The 14,830-nt window shown below is 39.3% G+C and overlaps 1 protein-coding gene across 1 annotated transcript in view; it reads left to right on the plus strand.

Moving 5' to 3' along the window:
• Positions 1–4,631: 4,631 nt before the first annotated feature.
• LOC118280282 (fatty acyl-CoA reductase 1) overlaps positions 4,632–14,830 on the plus strand; it is a 37,671-nt gene continuing 27,472 nt past the window's right edge. Inside the window, exon 1 of the mRNA XM_050702186.1 lies at positions 4,632–4,843. The gene's annotated coding sequence lies outside the window, so the exon portion shown is untranslated. The remainder of the gene's footprint in view (positions 4,844–14,830) is intronic.

Consider the following 14,830-nt stretch of genomic DNA (forward strand, 5'->3'; position numbering starts at 1 on the left):
ATATATAAGTGTATTATAATTAATAAATAAATAAATGATTCATTTGTATATAGAGGTATTTCTGTTGTTTTATTTTTAATCTGGGAGAGCCATGCTTCGGCACGAATGGGCCGGCTCGACCGGAATGATACCACGGCCGAGCAGAAAACCGACGTGAAACAACGCTTGCGTTGTGTTTCGTTGTGTGAGTGAGGTTACCGGAGGTCTAATCCTACCTCTATCCTTAAACCCTATAAGTGAGGTTACTGGAGGCCCAATCCTCCTCTCCCCAAATCTCCAAAAGGCAAGTAAAGCACTTGTAATACAACTTCTTCGGCTTCACCAAACCTTGAAGGAAAGAGCGTACCTATTCTTTTTAAAACGCCGTCAACGCACTTGTGACTCCTCTGGTGTTGCGGGTGTCCATGGGTGGCGGTGATTGCTTTCCATCAGGTTATCCGTCTGTTCGTTTACCGCCTTATACCATAAAAAACACTACGAGTTTCATCTACATAAGAGGGGTTTGCAATAATCTCCACACTTCGCAGGCGGGTTGGAGATCACCATTTAAAAGGTATTAGGGCCTCGGATACGAATACTAGAATATCTTTATCAAGCGTGAAGGTATGTTCCTTATTGCGTATCATACACCCACGAGAAGATTAGCAGTGGTAACAAATAAATGTTTTAATTACCTATATACAATGACATAGAATATAAGTTCCTTATCGGGTATCATACACCCACAAGAAGAGTAGCGGTGGTAACAATTACATTATAAGTTATGTACAATGACACAAAAGGTAAGCTCCTTAACGGGTATCATACACCCACGAGAATAATAAATTCTAATCTACCATCATAGGTATACATATAGGTACCTGGTCGTTTACAATTTTGCTGATATAAAGAAACACGCAATAACACTTTACCCGACATAAGCTTCGCCAGTCGCGTTTGTAACCACTCGACCTACAGTAACCAATTGACTAACTAGTTTCATTACGTAACTTACCACTTCAAGTTAACTGTTAGAGTTAAAAATAACTGTTAGTTAGGTAATTAGTGTCAAATATTTAAGTATTGCGAATGGTTATATGACGGGCAGGCTTATTTGCGGTTTTTGTGTCAAGGCTAAACCTCTGCCCATCTTACGACTGGTTTCGAAGCGTAATGTTATACGCATCTTTCATTTATGTCGGCATTATTTCATTAATCTTTTTTGTAACTATGGAACACGCCAGTAAACGAGCAGACGTATTACCTGATGGTAAGCAATTGAAACACCAAAGGCGTTACAAGAGCATTGCTGGTCTTTTGAGGATTAGGAATTTAAGGGTTGTTGGGGAATCGGGGAAATCTCTTACTGACTAAAAATCACCCGTTCCTACTCCTGCTTTCCGAGCCGAAGCCTCAGTAAGCCCGCTAAGTAGTCTGCAGCTGTCTCTCTGTGACTCCAAACTAGTAGAGCTTTTCTCCATTATACGCGAGTAAACCGTGATTTTTAGTTAATTTTGTAGTTTTTGTCTCACGATAGTTATTATAAAAAAAACTATAAATATTGATTAGACTATTTTTTACATTTAATGGGTCGACGTTTGGCCGCTATCTCACCTGATGGTAAGTGATGATGCGGCCCACGATGGAGCACGTCTGCCCATAAGCATCCTATTCACTCGGGCTTTGAAGACACCCAGGTTATACCTATCAGGAAACACAGACTTATTGTAATAATAAATGTATGACAGGGACACAGACTCGGTCCGTGGAGAACTAACATAAATAGAATTAAAAAAACAAAAAAACGTTAATAATGTTTATTATGATTGTATCTGTTGGTATTTCCAAACATTATAAGATAAAAATAGAAAAAACCTAATTCCATACCTATCTAGACTAATCTCTTCTAGTCTAGACGAATAAATAAAACTGGAATGTCTGTTTGTAATATTGAAATAACCGCTTTTTACTACATACCTACAAATGATATGAATTATACATACGATATATTACATACACTAAAAAATTTTTTTTATGATTTTTATGTAGGTATTTGTTTGTTCTGGCTAACCTCTAAAACGACTGGACCGATTTTGACAGGACTTTCATTGCCAGGTAGCTAATGTACTAAGGAGTAACTTTTTTTAAGGGGTATAACCATCCGATGGCTTCTCTCGCCTTGGGCGCGGCGAGAGAGAGTGTGAATCTCGTACAGACTAAAAACCACCCCGTTCAGTCCTACTCCTACTTTTCTAGCCGGAGCCCCGGTAAACTAATTGGGCCCCATCTGATAACTCTTTGAGGCGCGCGAGGAACGCGACGCACCGCACGCACAGGTCTGACTTAGGAATAACTTAGGCTTAGGTTAACTTTTATTAGTTACAAAGTCCTTAATCCATACGAGCGAAGCCGCGGGCATCGGCTACTTAGTTATAATCATGTTTGTTTGGAAAAATACTGAGTTTTTTATTCATTTACAAAGTTGTAAGCAAAAACATATTTTTGATAGATACACACGATTATTATGCTAGAAAAGAAATCATTTAGGCTGTTTTTCCACCAGAGATGTGCTACGTAGCTATGCTACGAAGATGTAATATTTAACCGTTTCCACCGATACTAAGCTATGTAGCTGTGCGAGGAACATGCGCAGCTCGAGTATGTGATGTATCGATAGTAGAGAAGCCATCCATAGCACGCATCTTTCAATATAAAAACCATAGCTTAGCTGAATCCGTTTCCACCAGTGCTAAGCTACGTGTATGTACCAATGAATATGATTGGTGGAAGCCAAATGCATTCACAGCAACGTAGCATAGCACATCTCTGATGGAAATTTTCCTTTAATTTAGGTATAATGAACAGTTACCTAATGGTTTCAAATATATTTTAATTGTTTGGTTATAAGTATTAAAAGTTATTTGGAAAAAGTATAATTATTATTTAAGTAGGTACCTAAACTGCATTTCATTAGGTAGCTAAAGTATCCATTAAATAATTTTGTTAGAAAACTAAATTTTTATTGTTTATTATTTTAACACGTTGGATTTTCCTGTGTCGTGGGTGCGTTTACAAACATACAAGTTCACATACACATGACACCCAGACCCGAAACAACAATTTATGGTAGGCAAAGAGTTGCTCCGTGCGGGAATAAACGTTGCAAGGCAGCCGGTTGCCCAGCAAACCGTGCAGTCATTTTATATTTTTTACAGGATAGGCAAACGAGTATAAGGATCACCTGATGGTAAGCAATCAGTCAATATCACCAGAGGAGTTATAAATGCGTTGTCAATCATCCAATGACTTCTCCCATCCTGGCCGAGGCGAGAGGGAGCGTCAGACTCTTACTGACTAAAAACCACCCCATTCCTACTCCTGCTTTTCGAGCCGCATAGCCCTGGTAACCCGCTAGGCAGGCCGCAGCTCCGGGCAATCTTCCGGAGAGTGGATAGGCTTCTGAAGCTTTGGTATCACTCCGGTATAGTTAGCCTATGGGTGCTGAAGCATATCTCTTTTTCTAAATATATTATGATGTAGGAATGAGTAGAGCTGTAATATCGCTAAGCAAATGCCTAGAAAATGCCTAGCAAATGCAAACTTGGCAAATGCCTAGCAAATGCAAACTTGGCAAATGCCTAGTACCACCTCTGCTTACCCCTTCGGGGACAAAAGGCGTGATGTTGCAAAAAAACTCAATCACACTTTACCCAACACCAATCGCCCAGCAAAGCAAAGATGCCTTTTGTTGAGTAAAGGTTGTAAAACCCATTGTTATAGCTTATAACTTATTACAAAACGTACGTAAGTCGTAGCATAGTTTGCAATTTCAATTCTATAATTATTGAGGATTTTGAAATTGATTATAAGTACTTTATTATTTTTTAAGGACGCTATTTTAACTTTAGTACCTACATGACTAAGGTGTATCGTGTATGGGTGCTGTCAACTGGGATTGGTCACCGAATAACCGAAAAAAGCCCAGTAATACTTTGCCCGACCCGGGAACCCGAGACCTAGTCCGGCAGTCGCACTTGTGAAACTCGACCAACGAGGCAGTCTAGTAGAAACTATTTAGGTACGTTATTACCTAATACAATGTACACACACTTTTCACCATTTGTCTTATAAGTCCCATGTAATAGGGGGTGAGCCTATTGCCATATACTGGGCACAATTCCAGACTCCGTGCAGTACTGATAAATTTTCCAAAAAAAGCCCAGTAAAACTTTATCCGACCCGGAAACCCGAGACCTCTCGACCAAATCGCACTTGCGACCACTCAACCAACGAGGCAGTCTGGTAAAAACTATGGGCTCTGGCTCGAAAAGCAGGAGTAGGAACGGGGTGGTTTTTAGTCAGTGAGAGTCTGACACTCCCTCTCGCCTCACCCAGGGCAGAAGAAGTCATTGGATGATTTTCCCACCTTAAAAAAAGACTCCGTGCTACTACTGACAAATTTTCGAAAACCGAAAAAAAACCAGTAATACTTAACCCGACACCGGAACCCGACATCCCTTTTCGAGCCGCACATACGACCATTCGACCAACAAGGCAGCTTACTAAAAATCTATTTACAATGACTACCTATCTAAGTTTTTGTGACATCGCCATCACGAAACAATATCGTACCTACTACCTAGCTAGCCGTACTTTGGCGCAGTTGTGAAATTGACTGCAACACGGTCGCAGCGCAATCCGCTTCGTGTAATATCGCAATATCTTTACTGTACCGACTCTCAGTACTCTGCTGGTCCCTTAGGTGACTCGTCGTGCAGTGCAACATACATATCGATAAACTAAAGAAAGTTAAAGAAAAACAGTTAAAAGTTTTTTGAAAAAAAGCTACAGAAAAATATTTCAAGTAAGTAACTCTATCTTATATCTACTAGTTGTTATTTTTAATATTTTTTTGTGTAGGTAATAACATCTCTATGTCATGTCATGTAGAAAAATATAAAAAAATGTGTGTCTATATAATGGAGAATGTTAATATTACGTAAATTAAAAAATACCTACACATTCTTATATTTAAATAGCTTTAAAACATTATTAAGTGATAACCTACTACTTAGTTATAAGTATTAAAAAATAAAATATATGAGACGTTGTACTATGACGTCACAGTACAACGTTAATTTTGTATGAGAAATTCAAGTCATCAAAACCTTAGATGCATATAATTTGGTCAGTTTTGATTGTACGACAAAACTAAGTATACAGATCGATTCGTTACATCGAGGGCTTCATAGTTACACACATGTCTAAAAACGTTAACATTCTCCATTTGATTTTCGAGTTTTCAAAATAATATATCGTTTTTATTTTTCATTAATTATTATGTTATCGGTTTACTCACGTAACTGTTTGACGAGGAACTCGACTAGTTTCAAGTCATATATTTTTTCATGAAAACTAGCAAATCCGGCGAACTCCGTTTCGCCACCAATGATTTTCCCTGTTTTCCTGCTTTTCTCTTGAATTTTTCTGAATTTTCTTTGCTATAAACCTCACGGAGCCAGAGACCTTTCCAACGAATGCAAAACCGTGGAAATCGGTTCGTGCGTTCTGGAGTTATAGCGTCAGAAAGGAAAACCCGACTTATTTTTATATTATAGAATTATGTTATCGGCTTACTCACGTAACTGTTTGACGAGGAACTCGACTAGTTTCAAGACATGCTTTTTTTTCATGAAAATTATGTTAAACATATGCTTTGTAACGCGTGAAATAAGTTGTCTTATATAAATAAGACGATAGCTTAAAATGTGTTCATCAATTGTTAAATTAAATTAAGCATAAGTACGTGTGTACTTAATAATAATTATGTATTATCTCATTCACTACATTAACTATATAGCTGGGAATATTACATATATATAATATACAAAAAGTAGACGCTATTATATTAAAATAATTAACTTTTGTCTTAAAAAACACTTAAAGAATTAAATTATACATGTTTTATATTAATTTATCTGTGTTCCTAACAAAAGAAACCGCTGACAATCATTAGATAAGTATAATTATTTATTATATGTCGTTTTTTAAGGTAGAATATCATTCTATGACTTCTCCCGCCTTGGGCGAGGCGAGAGGGACTGTCAGACTCTTACTGACTAAAAACCACCCCGTTCCTACTCCTGCTTTTCGAACCGGAGCCCCGGTAAACCCGCTAGGTATTACAACTACGAAATAGTGGTCCCTAACATAACAAGAATTATAAAAGTGGTTCTTAAGGAAAGGAATAGATTGAGAATCTCTGACTTAAATTATTCTTTACTAATGTTTTTAGTTTGAAAACAATAGCTAAGGACTGATTTATGTTTACTATTAAATGGCTCTGAGTACGGCAATAACCAATATACATAATATACATAGCATATACATAGATCTTACCTACCTACTACTAGTAGTATTATAAATGCGAAAGTTTGTATGTATGTTTGTTACTCAATCACGTCAAAACGGCTGAAGGGATTGGAATGAAATTTGGAACAGGGGTAGATTATGGTCTGGAATAACACATAGACTACTTTTTATCCCACGGGAACGCGGGCGAAGCTGTTGGCAGAAGATGAAGTTTAAGATAAATTAGATAGAATAGACTCAGGCGTTACTTTGCGGAAATTCATGCTATACTAACAATACAATAGATTTTTTGTTTTAATTCCGCTTGTAGATGTATTTTTTTAACACGCGGCGTGCAGCACCGCCCTCCCGCCCGCAATTAAATGCTCATGCAGCAGAGGTGCAACATAAAACACACACATAACATGCAACATACCACTCGACATATGTTTCGCTCCTCCACGGAGCATCCTCGCAGCTCAAACAAATACATCTATAAGCGGGATTAAAATTTAAAATCTAATGTTAAGTGAAACTAGCTACTTCCGCGCATGCTAGCTAAGGAGGAGGCGGGGCGCGTGAGAGAACAAACCTCCTCACGCCCCAGCCGTCGCGAGAGACACTCCGGGCGTAGGGGATCGCGAGACGATCTCCGGCCACCGTAAGTGCGGGCCTGCGGACGGCGAGCAAGGGTAGCTCGCCGCCCGACCAGATCCAGATCCGTGCGTACGGCGCGTCGCGTTCCGCGCGCGCCTCAAAGAGCCATCAGACCACCACAGATGGGGTCCAGTAGGGCTGATGCCTGATCCGGAGCTGCGGACTACCTAGCGGGTTTACCGGGGCTTCGGGTCGAAAAGCAGGAGAAGGAACGGGGTGGTTTTTAGTCAGTAAGAGTCTGACACTCCCTTTCGCCTTGCCCAAGGCGGGAGAAGTCATTGGATGATTTTCCCCCCTCAAAAAAAAAAAAAAAAAAAAAAGCTACTTCCGCGCGGTTTCACCCGCTCTGCTCGGCTCCTATTGGTCATAGCGTGATGTTTTATAGCCTATAGCCTTCCTCGATAAATGCACTATTCAACACAAAAAGAATTATTCACTTCGGACCCGTAGTTTCGGAGATTAGCGCGTTCAAACAAACAAACAAACAAACAATCAAACAAACTCTTCAGCTTTATAATTAGTATAGATATAATTAGTATAGATTATAATATTAGTATAGATTAAGACATAATTAAGATTAAGACTTTTTTACTAAGTCTAAATCTAGCCTTCTTTCTTGCTACATATAATATTATTCTTAGAACTAAACATAGCTATATAGTTTTTGTTCATGTATGTAGCATTAATCTGTGTACATATGCCAAGGTTAAAATTATTATTTCCGTACATTACCATGTACGGGTCGAGATAAGATTTGGGTTTTTACCCTTTTAAAGACATACCATTAACTTATATGGAGACGGCATTAGAATATATTTGTCACCAACGCTACTCTTCCCGTCGGGTATCGTATACCCGCAGTAAGTATTTATCGTATTTTAGTGTGGGAGAGCCATGCTTTGACACGAATGGGCCGGCTCGACCGGAGTGATACCACGGCCGAGCAGGAAACCGACGTGAAACAAAGTTTGTGTTGTGTTTCGTTGTATAAGGAGGCACAACTACACTCCTTTCCAATCTCCGATTCCCCAACAACCCTTAAATTCCTAACCCCCAAAAGCCGGCAACGCACTTGTAACGCCTTTGGTTTTTCGGGTGTCCATGGGCGGCGGCGATTGCTTACCATCAGGTGATCCGTCTGCTCGTTTACCGGCTTATACCATAAAATATATCCAATATGTTTTTGATTTCACCAGTCATCACTCATGGCTGGTGGCATGGTAGTATCTACTGTAGATCCTAGCTTACAGGAGTTGCAGCGGTATGGGAGGTTGTGGCGGGCTGTGTCCCACAAAAAGTCATCACTCATTCAACGATTTCTACAAACCTTACCATGTATCTGTTGTTGTACTACCAAAGTACAATATTTTTTTCTTAAGGTCTAGAGTCTAAAGGTCTTAGTGTTCAGTTCTTGGGTCGACCATGAGCACAATATTATTGAGTTTTTCGATTCAAAAACACAAAAAAAATATGACGTAGTTTGGAATTAAGGTCATTATTGAGCTACTTAGCTTCACCTGATGGTAAGCAATCGCCGCCGCCCATGGATATTTGAAACACCAGAGGCGTTACAAGTGCGTTGCCGGCCTTTTGGGGGTTAGGAATTTAAGGGTTGTTGGGGAATCGGGAATTGGGAAGATTGGGAAGGGGGGTAATTGGGCCTCCAGTAACCTCACTCACACAACGCAAGCGTTGTTTCACGTCAGTTTTCTGTGTGCCGTGGTATCACTCCAGTCAAGCCGGCCCAGGATTTGCCAGTAGGTGGCACGGAGTCTGGAATTGTATCACCCCCTATTACATGGGACTTATAACACAAATGGTGAAAAGTGGGTGTACATTGTATAGCGGCATTACGTGCTATAATGTGCACCTCTGCCTACCTCTTCGAGGATAAAAGGCGTGACGTTGCATTTAAGATTACATTTACACACAATTACGTATTTATAAATGCATTAATTCAGACAGTTTACTGCGCGGGACAAAGTTCAGATCCGTTTGCGTATTTTTTGCAATTACTCATACATAATGCATTATTTTATGACTTAAAAACAAACTGTGAAATAAATTAATTAGTTTGTTTTTGCGCACTACATTATTTGCTATTTTTTTCATTATTAGCGGTTTTGGGAGCGGCGGACTTGTCCCAAAAAACGTGGATTACGACTCGTAGACCATAATTTTGTATAAGTCGATTCCCGAAAGTATGAATCCCGAAAATCTTGGAATTTATGAAACTTAATCCCGAAAATTGTGGGACTAAAACTGGTGGGTATGACTGGGTTCCCGGGACGCGACTCCGGGATCAGGGCATCGAATCTTCTAACTACGAGCCTCTTTTCCATAAGAGGGTCTTATTGTAGACTCCACGCTTCAATGAGACTGCAGTTTAAAAAGTTCAGGTTTATCAGAGAACGCTGCTGCCCGGTCTCTGTTAAATATGTAGTCCCTTAGTTGGGTATACGACACCCAGGGTAAGAGTAGCGGTTTCGACAAACATATTCTACTCTGTCGTTAATATACGGTTTAATTTAGGTAACTAATTGCTAATTTTAATTAGAAATTAATGAACATAATTAACTAATTAACAGTTAAATCATTTAAGCATAACGTTGCCGTCATAGGCATGAATACTAAATGTGGTTAGTGACAAAAAAAACACTTAATAATACATTTATTTTGGCTTTACCCGACCCGGAAATTAGAAACAATGGGTTTATGCGTAAATACCTCTATTCGGTAATTATTGTAAATCTGTTTTTATGTTCATTTAGTTGCGAAATTAGTATGATGAGTATTGTCAATTTGACAGACAAGTAGTTTTGTAAACAAGACTTTTTTTAAATCGTTGCTCCACACTAGGATTGTCTCCTGTGTCGTGGGTATGTTTTCAAACATACAAGTTTACATACACATGACACCCAGACCCGAAACTACGGATTACCAGGGTTCCGTTTCGAAAAGCAGGAGTAGGAACGGGGTGGTTTTTAGTCAGTAAGAGTCTGACACACCCTCTCGCCCCATACAAGGCGGGAGAAGTCATTGGATGATTTTTCCTCCCTCAAAAAAAGCCTTCGTCGATAAATCGATTATCCAACACAAAAACAAATATTTAATTCGAACCTGTAGTTCTATTAGCACATTTAAACATGCTCTTATGTTTAACTTAATTTTTGCAACACCAATAATCCAATAAAGACAGGATTTGAGACACCCAAAACACCAAAGGTGTTATAAGTGCGTTGCCGGCCGGGATTGGATAGATTGAAGGTAAGCGTTGTTTCATGTCGGTTTTCTGTTCGACTGTGGTATCACTCCGGTCGAGCCGGCCCATTCGTGCCGAAGCATGGCTCTCCCACACTAAATTTCCATTCAATCCGGTCTGCTCAAACGTTCCGAGATTCTACTCGGCTAGAAAACCAGACTAGACGAAACAAAACAAAACAATTGAATACAATAATATATTATTATATGTATCTACGTAAGTCCACAAAAACCCAGTAATAGGTATTTTACCTAATACAAGACAAACATTATCTGACGTACTCAGAGTCATTTAAATGGTTTTTTTTTTTTTTGGTATAAGCCGGTAAACAAGCAGACGGATCACCTGATACTAAAGAATCGGCACTGCCCATGGACACTTGAGACACCAGAGGCGTTACAAGTGCGATGCCGGCCTTAAGGGTCGTTGGGGAATCGGAAATTAGGAAAAATGGGGAGGGAGTTAATTGGGCCTCAGGTAACCTCACTTATTCAGCGCAAGCGTTGTTTCATATCAGCTTTCTGTGAGGCCGTGGTATCACTCCGCTCGAAAGATGTGTGCTACGGACGTGTGTGGATGGCTTTGCTGCCATAGATGCATCACATACTCGAGCTGCGCATCTTCCTCGCACAGCTATATACTTTAGTATCTGTGGAAATATTCACATAGTTTCAAGCTATTAAATCTTCGTAGCATAGCTACATAGCACATCTCTGGTGGAAAAACACTCTAAACATCTCTGAGTACAGCAGTAAATATAACCAGTTTATTTTGCATTATATAACAAAAAATAATACATTAAATCAAAATGTCGTAATAGGTACGTCACATAGCAAAAACTATGTAATTTGAACACAAGTCATATTATTAAAATACAGATACATATATATTGCACATTGACCTTTATTATGAGCCGGTAAACGAGTAGACGTATCACCTGATGGTAAGCAATCGCCGCCGCCCATGGACACTTGAAACACCAGAGGCGTTACAAGTGCGTTGACTGTCTATGCGGGTTAGGGATTTGAGAATTAGGGAGATTGAGGAATCCGGAGCTGCGGACTACCTAGCTGGTTACCGGGGCTCCTGCTCGAAAAGCAGGAGTAGGAACGGGGTGGTTTTTAGTCAGTAAGAGTCTGACACTCCCTGTCGCATCGCCCAAGGCGGGAGAAGCTAATGGATTGTTTTCCCCCCTCAAAAAAGGAAGATTGAGGGAGAGTTTATTGACAACGCAAGCGTTGTTTAGCGTCGGTTTTCTGTGAGGCCGTGGTATCACTCCGGTCGAGCCGGCCCATTCGTGCCGAAGCATGGCTCTTCCACACTTTAAAAATTAATGAATGTCTCTGATTACGTCAGTTAGTCTCAAAAGAATATAATCGTGTAAAATGTCCGCTGCAATCTAGTCATTATAGTTGATAGAATATTATGTTTGTTATAATAGGGTTTTTCCATAACTTATGTTGATCACGTTTTATTCTACTAAACTGGTGTATAGGTACGATAACATCACTTGCAAATATTTTAAATATGAATTACTATCTTTAGCCCGCGACTTCCAAAAATTGATTATGTAAGCTTCTTAGTAATTGGCGTTACATTGTCTCTGCCTACCCCTATAGGAGACAGGCTGGAGGTTATGTATGACTACTCATATTATAAATGCCAACGTTTTGCAGTGTGTTTGTTACTCACTCATGTCAAAACGGCTGAGGGGATCGGGGTGACGTTTGGAACAGGGGGTTTCTTAAGGGGGAAAATCATCCAATGATTTCTCCAGCATTGGGCGAGGCAGCTCCGGGTCAGGCATCAGCCCTACTGGGCCCCATCTCTTGTAATCCGATGCGCCGTAGGCACGGGTCTGGTTCTGGTCGGGCGGCGAGCTACCCTTGCTCGCCGTGCAGACCCGCATTGGAACAGGGGTAGATTTCTGTCTAAAATTACACATAGATTACTTTTTAGCCCACGGGAATGCGGACAAAGCCGCTGGCAGAAGTTAGTCTGCTCATATGTATAAGCTCGCTTTTTAAAATAACTTCTTACATAAATATTATCGATTCTAAAAATAAATTATGTGTTTATAAATAGAAAACGATTCAAATCTGAATTTGGAAACAAATATATATATATATATATATATATTTCTATTTCGATTCGATTTACTTCGCTATCAGGCTTAGTAGACGAGCAACTTTTAGTTGCGCGGATGAGCAACAAATTGCCGTATCCAACAATCTTTCTTTAATTTTAAGGAACTATTAAGCTAATATAGGTGCCAATTAACGTCATTTTACTCTTCATTTAGTTGCTTAATCGCTTCTCATGACACTCTTGCAAAGATTAGGTATGGTGACATGTGACATGACACGTCACATGTATTCTATTCGGCAAAGTCTTATTAATATTTTAAATGCGAAAGTTTGTAAATTTGTGTATATCTTTGTTAGTCGATCACGTCAAAACGACTGAAGGGATCGGAATGAAATTTAAAACAGGGGTAGATTATGCTTATACACATAGGCTACTTTTTATTCCACTGGAAACGCGGTCCAAGCTGCAGATAGAAGCTAGTAATTTATAAATCTTGCCAACACGCAACTAAAAAGTTGCGTGTCCATCGAAATTTACTGGTGATTTTATATAAATAATCGAAGCCTTTACGGCCAAACGATTATCGTTATTTTGATTAATTTGATTATCCTTAGCCCGCGGTGAATCATGTTTTTTGAACTGCCGAAATTAATTAATAACTTCAACCAAAATTTTAGACTTTTTTTTTATTTTAGATCGATTTTTGACTTTATTTCTTAGGTATATGAAGTTTATATCTAAAAGTCCCCCACTTTTACCCCAACCTCGTCTCTAAACGTTACGTAGGATTCAAGTGAACATTTTTACTATGTTATAGTATAGTTTTTATCCTTAGTATACTCTTAATTTCTTTTGCGGTAATAATTTAAGTACTAAATAAAAGAAGAGATTTTTAATCAACAATACTTGAATATTTTGTTGTAAGAAAGACCACCATCTGGCCCTACTAACGTTCAAACCTACTCAATTTCTGACAAAGTCGCGGGCAACACTTAGTTTCTTAATAATGTAACACTTTTACTCTATTCTAGACATCAAAACCTGCGTTTTAATCTTTTAAACAAACAAATAAACAAACAGATTATACGATTTCTGTTCTACATACATATACTTGTTTCATAAATTTTTAATTTAATGTGAGAATTTGATGAATGTTGTTTACAAAAGTAATAAAAAATATGAGGTTTTTGACATTGCAACTTAAAAAACGACCTTACACTTGTAAATATTTAATTTTAATTTAGGTAAGATTAACTTAATTACTTTAAGGGTAGCGTAGATGTAATCAATCGCTTACCAAGCGTGGAGATTATGGTAAATCTCCACGTTTCACTATTGAGTTGGAGATTGCAGTTTAAAAAGTTCATGTTATGGATATTCATTGGCACTGATGAAAACGGATTCAGCTAAGCATTTTTTTTATACAGAAATATGTGTGCTACGGATGGCTTCCCTATTATCGATACATTGCATACTCGAGCTGCGCATCTTCCTCGCACAGCTACATAGTTTAGTATCAGTGGAAACGGTCACATAATTTCATAGCCTTTTTTTTAAGGGGGGAAAATCATCTAATGATTTCTCCCGCCTTGGGCGAGGCGAGAGGGAATATCAGACTCTTACTGACTAAAAACCTCCCCGTTTCAGCTCTTGCTTTTCGAGCCGGGGCCTCGATAAACCCGCTAGATAGTCCGCAGCTCCAGATCAGGCATTTGCCCTACTGGGCCGCATCATAGTTTCACAGCTTAGCTATTACATCTTCGTCGTACAGCTACATAGCACATCTCTGGTAGAAAATCACCCAAAAAACATGATCTAATGCATTACCTAGGCGTCCTATATATCTCTGTATCTAGACAGGTTTGAAACTAGGTCGACTGATGTAAGAGAACCGCTCCGTGACGCGTCAGCGCACATGATATTTCAAAACTGTTTTACCTTAGACACAGCAAAACTTAAGCGATTTACTTTCTATACTTTTTTTTTAAAACGTTGCCCCACAATAGGATTTTCTCCTGTGTCGTGAGTGCGTTTACAAACATACAATTTCACATACACATGACACCCAGACCCGAAACAACAGTCTGTGGATCTCACAAACAATTGTTCTGTACGGGAATCGAACCCACGACATGTTGCACGGCAGCCAGTTGCCTAGCCAACGCGCCAACCATGCATACTAATACTAGCTACTTCCGCGCGGTTTCACGCGCTCTGCTTCGCTCCTATTGATCGTGGCGTGATGATTTATAGCCTGTAGCCTTCCTCGATAAATGGACTATTCAACGCAAAAATACTTTTTCAATTCGGACCAGTAGTTCTGGAGATTAGAGCGTTCAAACAAACAAACAATTAACAAAAAAACAAACAAAAATCAAAAAAACGATTAAAAAGCTGAAGAGTTTGTTTGAACGCGCTAATCTTTGGACATACCTCACTCACATAACAAAACACGTTGTGTCACGTCAGTTTTCTGCTCGGCCGTGGTATCAC

The sequence above is a fragment of the Spodoptera frugiperda genome, chromosome 21, assembly GCF_023101765.2.
Source record: "Spodoptera frugiperda isolate SF20-4 chromosome 21, AGI-APGP_CSIRO_Sfru_2.0, whole genome shotgun sequence".
Lineage (NCBI taxonomy): Eukaryota > Metazoa > Arthropoda > Insecta > Lepidoptera > Noctuidae > Spodoptera > Spodoptera frugiperda.